Raw genomic sequence first — 10,711 nt, forward strand, 5'->3', positions numbered from 1 at the left:
GAAGGAAGGTGAGGGAGGGAGGGAGAAAGAGAGAGGGGAGGGAGGGAGAGAGGGAGAAGGAGGGAGAAGGAGGGAGGGAGGGAGAAGAACTGGAGCTATGACTTATTGGTCAAGTGTTTGCCACACACAAGTATAAGGACCTGAGTTCAATTTTCAACAGCCACTGTGAGTTCCTATCATCCTAGTACTGGGGAGGTAGAGACAGGATCATCCCTGGGGTTTGATGACCACCCAGTCTAGCTGAATCAGTAAGCTCCAAGTTCATTGAGAGACCCTGTCTCAAAGCAATAAGGTGGAAGGGCTGTAGAAATGGCTCAGAAGTTAGGATCACATACTGTTCTTACAGAGAATCCAAGTTCAAGATGTGGCACCCATGTTGGGTAGCTCACTGCCACCTGTACCTCCAGATCCAGGTGATCAGACACCCTTTTGAATTCTGAAAGCACCTGTGCTCACATGTACACATGCACACACACACACACACACACACACACACACACACACACACACACAGGGAAAATTCTTATACAGGATGAATAAGCTTCAAAGACATTACAGTGAATGAAATAAGCCTGTCACCAAAAGGACAAACAGTGCATGGTTCCAGTTGCAAAGGAGCTGAAGGAGCCAAGCTGGGAGAGGCAGGAAGCAGAAGGGTGGCTGTTGGAGCTGGCGAAGGTAGAAGTGGGGAGTGTGACTTAATGAGGACGGAAGTTCTAGCTGCAACATGAAGAGCTCTAGGGACTCTGTTGCACAATATGAACGCAGTCACCACTACAAAACTGTGCTTCCAAACTTTGAGATAAACCCTAGATTAGGTGTATTCCCCACCGTCCTTGTAAATAGATCCACGGCCATTAAGTGTTTTCTAGAATGCAGACCCACGAGGTCTTTTCTCCACAGCCCAAGGTTCAGAGACCACTCTGTTCCACAGTCTATCCCCCATAAAAAGGCAAGCTCATTCTCACAGTACCAAAGAGGAGGGCAGCATCTGCAGCCACTGCCTAGAGTAGCCTCTTGTTTTGGAGATCAGCCCACCCTCCCATAGATGACTGCTCTGACTCCCCGCTGTCTGCATCACTCTAAACAGAAAGAACTGAAGAGGCACCTGGCTAAGTGAGTCCTTTGACATCACCCATTTGGTCCTCTCCATTCTCAGAAGCAGAAGAGGGGAATTGTTTTATCCAAGATCTTACTCCGTCTTAGTGATAGTAAAGACTAGAACCATAAGAGCTTCAAGAACCCACCCCTCCTCTCACTCGCAGGTAGGACCGCGGGAGTATTATTTAGCATTGCTAAAGAACTTCCTATTCACAAAGTGCTTTGGGCTCATCTATTATTCACGCACTAATGAGAATACTTAGATTGGGCCTTTTCTCCAAGGAGCTCAAAGCACTTTGTAAATGTTAACTCATTCACCCGCTGAGTCCCAGTGGGACCAACAGAAATCCTCACCCCTTGGCTCTGCACTTGGTAAAGGCAAAGCCCAGTGAAGACCGAAGACGGCTTGCTGGAGAGCAGATCTGGAGGCAGGATGCAGCCACGGCTCCTCTCTCCGTCCTCGGCCTACCTGACAGGGTCCCTAGTGCCAAAAGTCCAGAATCTAATGAGTTGTTTCTCTGAGGCTGTACAGCATGCCTGGTGGCACAGCAGAGGACTTTAGTTCTGGAGGGAGGAGAGCGAAGGGGACAGTGACTGTTCTCTGAGAATGACAGCCACCAGCAACGGAGCGTTCACCAGGCAGCAGATCCCCAAGTTGTCTTAGTGAATCCTCGACCTTTGTGTATGACTTCACAGGGATTGTTACCATTTTCTCTAAGTATAGGCAAGAATTCCAGTTCCATTCTGTTGCTATGATTAAAAGCGCCAGTTGCTATGACCAACAGTGCCTGTGTTTATTTCAGGTTACACTTCCAGGCCATAATCCAATGGAGAGGAAGCCAAGGCAGGAACGTGAAGCAGAAACCATGAAGAAATCATTGTTTTACTGGCTCTATCACTGACCTATGCTCAGCTAGCTTTCTTAAACAGCCTATGATCACCTGCCTAGAGATGGGGTCCCTCACCATGGGCTAGTAAATAGTAACAGAGTCAATGCTACACAGACAGGATCACGGGCCAATCGGACTGAGCAAACTCTTCGATCATGGTTTTCTCTTCCCTCTAGGTCGTCGTATTAGGCTGACAACGAAACCTTATCAGGACAGCAAGTTAGGCAGCTTTCCCGAGGCTACCCCCTTGTCGGAGCAGGATTGTGATCAGAACTCAATTCTCACACCAGTGCCTGAGCAGTACCTGAAGCAGGTCTCTTCTCAGTGTTAAGGAGCAAACATGGCAGAAATCATTGGTAATGTTGCCAAATCTCATTCTCTGGAAAAGCTTCTCACCAAAGTCAGTAGGAAGACAGAGGCTGAGGACACTTGATGGGGTACATTTCCGCCACTTCTTTCGGTGCTCCAGCTATGCCTTGCTCTAGGATAGTACTGCAGAGCCATAATGCATTGCCCTTTTCAAGAGTGTCCATTCTTTCAACATTGGCTCCATCCCTGACATATGTTTAGCTAGCTTTCTTTTTTTTTCTTTTCTTTTTTTATTTTTATTAGATATTTTCTTTATTTACATTTCAAATGTTATCCCCTTTCCTGGTTTCCCCTCCGGAAAAAACAACAACAACAACAAAAAAACCTATTCCTTCTCCCCTCCCCCTGCTCACCAACCCACCCTCTCCCACTTCCTGGCCCTGGTATTCCCCTACACTGGGACATAGTACCTTCACAGGACCAAGGGCCTCTCCTCCCATTGATGACAACTAGGCCATCCTCTGCTACATATGCAGCTGGAGCCATGAGTGTCACCATGTGCACTCTTTGGTTGGTGGTTGAGTCCCTGGAAGCTCTGAGAGTACTAGTTAGTTCATATTGTTGTTCCTCCTAAGGGGCTACAAACCCTTCAGCTCCTTGGGTCCTTTCTCTACTTCCTTTATTGGGGACTCTGTACTCAGTCCAATCGATGGCTGTGAGCCTCCACTTCTGTATTAATCGGGCACTGGCAGAGCCTCTCAGGAGACATTAGCTAGCTTTCTTAAACAGACTAAAATCACCTGCCTAGAGATGGTGTTGCTCACAGTGGACTAGTAAATAGTAACAAAGTCAGCATCACACAGACATACATGGATCATGGGCCAATCCAACTGAACAAACTCTTCTATCATGGTTTTCTCTTCCCTTTAGTTTGTATCCCTGTGTCCCCATCAGTATTTCAGCCCCATGTTGATGTGATGCCCAACACAACAAGTGCCAGGTCATTGGTCAGATGAAAGGAAGAATATGGCTTCAAGAGAAAACTTAATGCACATCAAATGGTCTGATGGTCAATGATTTTGTTATTCCTACTTTTAAGGCTATCAATGTAAGCCATAAGTCTCATTCAGAACATTTATACTGCATCCCTCATCTCCTACAATAACAGACCAACGATCTGCAAGCAGTGAATAAACATCTCCAGTAGGGCAAGGATAGTGGAGAGTTCTGAAGACACACATGAGGTCATCTTTATGCTCTCGGGGTTTACATTTCAAGCTATATGCATGATGGAGACACACCAGAGGTGACAAATGAAGACCCAAGACAAAGGTACGTGCAAGACTGGGGTTAAACTATGGTGCAGTGGGGAGAGAAGGGCGAGTTGGCTTTGTAGAGGAAGTGGTGTCTGAATAAGACATAAAAGGATAAGCAAGCATAGCTAGACAGAAAGGAAGATGCTCCCATTAAGAAAGCATACAGAGCCAAGACAGGGCAACAAGCATACTCTAAAGGCAGAATAAGAGAAGAACCCAGCCTTCCAGAGCAGGGCACACCACAAAGGCTCAAGGACACACCACAAAGGTTCAGGGACATATCACAGACGACTTCCTGGCCAGTCATGGAAGTGGCACCAAATGCTTCGGTGCCAGTCATTGGCAGGGAATGGGCAGCACCTACTCAACATGAAACCCGGTTCCAAGAGCCTGTTTGGGCCTCTCACAAAGAAGAAGGGTTGGCTAAACCAGGGTGTTCTTCCTTAATGAACACAGGCTCGCTGAGACTCATAACTTCAGTTTCTGGAGGCAAACCTTGAGAGTCTATAAAGAGGCAGTGCAGTCTAAACAATATTAAACTTCCTGGGAATGCAGTAATTAGAATTTCAAACACTAATAAAAGACTGTACAGTTAATTAGCAGGAGTCATAAAAGTCTAAGAACAAATATACCATGTATTAAATACAACTAATGGGATTGCTACACACAGACTGAAAAATTAAAGAGGGGCACGCTGGGAAGTGAGAGCACTCGCCACAGCCGAGTCCGCCAGAAGCAGAAGCAGATCCTCCCGGTCCTTACAACCACAGCTCCTCGTGTTAGTGATATCATTATCACACAGCCTTTACTGCCGGTATCAGAATGTTTTATTCCTCATTAACAGGCTCCACTTCCTTGAGGAGCCAGAAAAATCTGGCGAATCTCTACTTTGTGATGTTCTCTCAGCCTGGAAACACACAGACACATGAATGCATACACATGTTTCTAGCTGGTCTTAAATATTTTTTTACATTTAATTATTTATTGGGAGAGGGGAGTCACATACTTTGGCTCACATACAGAAATCAAAGACTAACTTGGGAAAGCTATTTCTCTCCATGTACCCTGAGGACTTAGAGACTGAACTTGGATCATGAGGCTTGGTGGAAAGTTCCCTTACTCATGGAGCTGTCTTGATTACCTCTGTCTTAGTCAGTGTTCTCTTGCTGTGAAGAATATCATAAGCACTGAAACTCCTAGGAAGGGAAGTATTGAATTGCGGCTTGCTTACAGTTTCAGAGGTTTGGTCCATTCATAGTGATCATGGCAAGGGAGCCCTAGTGGCACATAGGCAGACATGGTGCTGGAGAAGGAGCGAAGAGCTCTACATCTGGATCCAAAGGCAACAGGAAGAGAGAGACTCTGGGCTTGCAATGGACTTTTTGAAACCTCAAAGCCCAGCTCCAGTGACACACTTTCTATATCAAGGCCACCTCTCCTAATCCTTTCAAATAGTGCCACTCCCTGGTGACCAAGTATTCAAATCTATAAGATTACGGGAACCATTCTCATTCAGACCACCACAGTCCCTAGCTAGTTTTATACATAAGTAAGCTCAGGCTGGCCTGGAACCTGCTATGTAGACCAAGCTGGTCTCAAACTCATAGAGATCCACCACTGGGCAAGTGTTATATCGATCTTCAGGTCTCTTGATGAAAATGTCCACAGAAGAACAACAGTCCCATAAAACAGTGCTAAATAATAAATAAACTTAAATTTGGACTCACTTCTGGCCTGCTCTAATGGCAAGCTTCTGGAAAATAAAGAGGAAAGAAAAAAACTAGCATCACATGGATTCAGGTAGGAAAACCTAGGCTAAGAAATTATTCAGAGAAAACAATCTAGGTTTTTCAGCAAATACAATAAAGATAAAAAAGAATTGGGAATGTATATCAGTAACAAAATGTGTGCCTAGTGTACCTGAGGCTATGCGATCCATCCTGTGTGTGTGTGTGTGTGTGTGTGTGTGTGTGTGTGTGTGTACCTATAGATTAAAGAGTGGAAGAACATCCAACCATTCTCTCTGGCAAATGTAAAACCATATGGATGTTATAGTACCTCTATGTATAAATGGGAAAACTTGGAAGTATCCTTCAGTAGATGAAAGAGTAAACTGTGGTACATCCAAACAATGGAATATTACTCAGTAGGAAAATCGAACAATCAAGGAGATTGAAAAGAGGAAATAAGTGCATATTTCAAAGTGGAAAAAAAGGTTATAAAGGGGCACATGTTATGTGATTCTAACTATACAGTATTCTACAAAGATCAAAGTCGTGGAAAATTAGCAGTCACTTTCAGTCTTTAGAGAGGGCTAAGTGTGTGGAAGAAGGGGACTTCGGAGGCAGCAAAACTATTCCATATGATACTGTAACAGAGATATACATTTGTCTATGTCCTCAGTATGTTCAATACTAAGAAAGAATCCTAGTGTGAGCTTCAGTCCTCAGGTGATAATGACGTTCGCTGGATGTCAGGAATGAGCACTTTACGAGGAGATGTGGCCAGCAGAGGTGCAGGGGAAATCTCTGTGCTTTCCTCTCAATTTTGCTATGAATTAAAAATTGTTCTTTAAAACAACAATTTTTGATTTCTCTTTTGAAACAAGGTCTCATCGTGTAATTCTAGATGTCCTAGAACTCCTATGTAAACTAGACAGGTCTCGAACTCACAGACCTGCCTTTGACCCCCAAGTGCTGGGATTAAAAATGTATGCCATCATGTCCATCCAAAAAGGGGAATAGTTTTATTCAAAATTTTAGAGACAAATGCAGCATACAGATTTTTGTTTTAACATTAATTTTCATATATGGAAAATTCTAACACTAATAAGTTGGGAATTCTATCTTATTAAAAAAATTCATTCAGTATTTGGGTCATAATAAACCCGTGGTGGATTTACTTTCCATACATTTTTGAGACCCTTCCTAAAACGGCTATAGGTGCGGTTCTAAAGTAAGTGACTGGTGTGGATGAAGTGAAAAACCCCTCGAATTATCAAGTTCTGGGGCTGAATGAGTACCGAGGGATCCGTTATGGGGCTGTATCACTGTTGTACATGTTTGAAATTAAACATAAATAGTTTTTAAGTCTAAAATGTAGTGCTTTGCTTTGCCCTGAAGAATTTTGTCATTTTATTTATCATTCTTTGAATGGGAGATCACGTGCTCCCCAACTCACACCTGGGGGGACTCCCTCTTCACCCATTATAAAAGCCAGGGTCCTCTCAGTATTACCTTCCTGAAGACGCCAAGTCAGCTTCCACTGAAGCATCTACAGCTGGCCTTTCCTTGGCCTTAAATGTCTCAGGCCAAGACTCCTCAGGGTTAAAGTCCATTTGCTTCCTGGTCAATCCCTCCTCAAAGGACAAAGCCTTGCCATGCTCAGCCACCATCTCCTTATCCCTCACCTCCTCCACATCCGTGGCATGTGTCACCATGGAAACAACCGTATACATGGTTCACTGATTACGTGCGTACATGTCGTCCTCCCCCAGCTAATGAGTGGACTCCATGGAGGCATGGTTTATTTGTTAACTACTGACTTTGAATAAATGTCACGAAACATACGTAAAATGGTGAATGGGGCCAACTTGGAGACAGGAAAATGCCCAGCCATGCTTCTGGGCACAATTTAGAGGACCTGAGAGGAAGAGCCAACCTAGGCGGGGTCCTATGTCCCAGGCTTTTTGGTCATTGTGACAAAATACTGAACAAATCAACTTAAAGGAAGAAAGGTCTGTTTTTGGCTCGCAGACTCAGAGATCTCAGTCTATGGTCAGTGGGCGCCATTGTTCTCAGATCTGGGGCAAGTCAGGAAGAAGGTGCCTTCTCACCCCACTGCACCCGTGAAGGAAAGAAACTGGCACAAAGAGGTAAGTAAGGGGTGTGCCACTCCCTGCTTGAAGTATCAACCAGCATTTCTTGCTCTCCAAATGGCGTCTGATCTCTTCATGTGCTTTCCAAGTCCCTGTGCCTTCCCCTGAGGCCCCATCTGGTCACCCTGACTCGAAACTCTACTCAGACGCGCACATGCTTTCACCTTTTCCCAGAGAGACCACGCCCTGTCCTTTTAGGATAGGGATATGATATCACTGGATGGCTTTTCGGCCACATTATCTGGAGTCTAGCTGGATACTCAGTTGTACTGACTATCTCGTTAAGTAAATAAAAATATATATATAAACATGCCATGATCTTGGGGACCAGGAATGTGTAGTCCAATGGAAGAGAGCGGGCTTAGCCTGTGTGAGTTCCTGGATTTGATTCTCCAGCACTAAAAAGAGGGGAGGGGTGTTGATTTAACTGACTTCTTGTTTAGCAGAGGAAAGATGAGAAATTGGTTGGTTTTTTTTTTTTTTCCAGGTTATGACCCTGAAACCAAGAATGAATCATGGGAGCTTAGGAACACCAGCTTGACGGAATGCCTATCTCTGACCACTTGGCTGTGTGGCTCAACTACCACCACACCGTTGCCTTCTGGGAAATGTACCACTGGGTGTTGTCTTCTGTACTCTCAGCGTCAAAATACTTTGAATCTTGGCCAAATCAGCAGGAATCAGATGTCACAAAGAATGTTCATTTTATGGTCCAGAGAGATGGCTCACTGGTTAAGAGCACTGGCTGCTCTTCCTGAGGTCCCACGTTCAAGTCCCAGGATTCACAAAGTAGCCCACAACTGCTTATAACTCCAGTCTCAGGGGATCCATTGCCCTCTTCTGGCTTCCAAAGGCAGATATGCAAGCAAAATACCCATATACATAAAATTAAAATTTGGTATTGTTGTTGTAGTTTTAAAGAATGCTCAATTAAGCGAATGCAGCCCTGTGTGTTTTGTTTGGAATCTCCCTGAAACAGAGCTTGAGAGCAGGTAGTTTTCCAGGAAGAAAGCAGGAGGCACAGGGAACTGGCCAGGGGAGGAAGGGAAGGACAGATAAGATAGCAAGTGATGGACCGGTAAGTTCTACGACAGTTGAACTCTAGCATGCAGGAAGTGGGGCAGGACGAGAGCCAGATATCTCCATACTTACTTCTATCAACCATTAGCCAGACCTACGCCCTAGCCTGAAGCCCTCAGCACCTTCCACCTGCAAGGAGCTGCGTAGGTGCCTGCAAAGGATAAACTGGCGCTTGCTTGCTTGCGTGCGTGAGTGCGTGCGTGTGTGCGTGGGTGCATGCGTGCGTGTGTGTGCGCGCGTGCGCGCGCGTGCGTGCGTGTGTGCGTGTGTGTTCTGAGCAGTGCCTGTGGGTGCAGTTTGAGCAAGATGGCCGACCATCTGAGGCCTTCAGTGGGGCTTTCCTCCCACTTGCTTTAAAGTCCTACCATTTCAGAGGGAAGCAAGCGCAGACCAAGTCAGGCCGAGCCTTGACAACAGCTCCCCTCATTCGCTGTGCTCTTCACTGCCGCATTCATGTGCGCTTGTACATTTCTTATATTAGACAGGAAAAGAGTGCCAACTCAGCACCGCCTAGGTAGGGTGGCCTTGAAGGCTGCTGCAGAAAACTCCTGTGGGTGCGCAGAACAGCAGCTTCAAACCTCTGTGGCCTAAAGAACACTCTGTCCCGATTCTGCTTTTTCCCACAGCTTCCGGAAAAGAGTCAAGCTTCATCCAATTACATATGCATGACTTCTCAGTTAGGACCCACCTGTGTGCAAACCATCCCCCCTGGGAGCTCATTCCTTAGGATAGAGGAAGGGTGTGGGCGTTGCTTTGGATATTTTTAAACCCATGCCAGCATACATACGTACGTGCATATGTACAAATATGTGTGCACATGTATGTGCATATATGCATATATATCAACAACAAAAACAAAAATCGAGTTTTTTTTTTCCTGAAGATATTTCTAGAAAACAAAATCAGAAACAGGTGCAGAACTTTCATTGCATTTCTTTTAAGACAAGGTCTATATAGCCTGGAATTCGCTATCTCAGTCAGGCTGGCCTTGATCTCTTCAGCCTGTCTCTGCCTCCCCAGTGCTGCGATTAAAGGTGTGTGCCACCACAACAAACGTCACTGCATTTCTCCTAAACCTTTTAACTCTTGTATTCAGTCTGCCGACTAGCTCTTTGGTTGTCGCTTCCCCCCCCACCCACACACACACACACCCTGCACTCGTGACCCCACCAGTTCTCTCTAGGGTTCATAAAACTGCTTTTTTGTCCTCAGCAGGGGACTGTATGTACACCAACACAGATGCAGCTCCAGCCAGTTCCCAAACACGGCCTGATAATGGCACCAGAAGGGGGGATGCTACAGGTACTGACTGGGACCCCTCAATTTCAAATGCAAGTGACTAAGTCACACCTCTCTGTCCCACTCTCCTCTCTCCACAAGAGAGAGTTCCCTGCCAGCTCCATATGGCGTTAGGCTCAAATATAACTTCTCAGGACTTGGAACCCATCAGAGCAAACACCAGGACATGCATCTAACAGTATTTTGGGTCACCAAGAGTTTCACACTAAACAGTGCTTGCGTGATTCTTCTTCAAACCGCTAGACAGTACATTAGTGAGGTTATCGGTCCCCAAAAATGAGATAAGAAGTTCATTGACAAGCAGCTAAGCTCCTCGACCCCTTTCCTCCAGCTAAGCAATCAACCAGCAGGACATTTCTATCAGGCTGAGAAGGCGCACTTCCTGCGCAATGATTTGTGTTGGTTAAAAGCAGAAACACTGAGCGGGGATTTGAGGTTTTGTTGGTTCCTAGTCACCAACAGAGTGCAGAACAGCTTGAGGGGGGCACAGCCTCCCAGAGAGGCTAGTGCCATGCCTGAGTTGGAGTTCTGGTTCTCAGAGACAGGCAGCAGTCACTTGGTCTCTCTGGACCTCAGTTTCCTACTGTGTTTGATCCCTTTCCACTCCATGTATAAACACTGACAGAACTGATACTGAGCAGAGACCCACGTGGGGACCAGACGATTCCCAGTGGCTGACTTCACCCACTAGGGATGCAAAGGAGTTGGTAAAGTTGTACCAAAGAGTCAGGGCTGGCATACCTGCAAGCTGCCACTGAACAAAGTGGTTCACAAATACCCACGAAAGGAGTTGCAGAGACTAACTATGGAGCAGAGACTGAAGGAAGGACAAGCCAGCC

General features: G+C 45.7%; 2 long non-coding RNA genes across 9 annotated transcripts in view; one reads left to right on the top strand and one right to left on the bottom strand.

Moving 5' to 3' along the window:
- Positions 1 to 8,785, bottom strand: part of LOC116087366 — a 15,447-nt gene extending 6,662 nt beyond the window's left edge. For 7 of the 8 annotated variants that reach the window (XR_004117395.1, XR_004117399.1, XR_004117396.1 and 4 more), the window contains exon 1: positions 1,456 to 1,784. This is a non-coding gene — a long non-coding RNA (uncharacterized LOC116087366). Of the gene's footprint in view, positions 1 to 1,455; positions 1,785 to 8,645 lie in introns of those variants that run through there. The other variant, XR_004117400.1, reaches the window with a different exon arrangement.
- Positions 7,298 to 8,173, top strand: LOC116087367. Its single transcript, XR_004117402.1, has 2 exons — positions 7,298 to 7,490; positions 7,981 to 8,173. It is a non-coding gene; the product is annotated as an uncharacterized LOC116087367 (long non-coding RNA).
- Positions 8,786 to 10,711: the final 1,926 nt, after the last annotated feature.

This window comes from Mastomys coucha, unplaced genomic scaffold (assembly GCF_008632895.1).
Source record: "Mastomys coucha isolate ucsf_1 unplaced genomic scaffold, UCSF_Mcou_1 pScaffold13, whole genome shotgun sequence".
Taxonomy (NCBI): domain Eukaryota; kingdom Metazoa; phylum Chordata; class Mammalia; order Rodentia; family Muridae; genus Mastomys; species Mastomys coucha.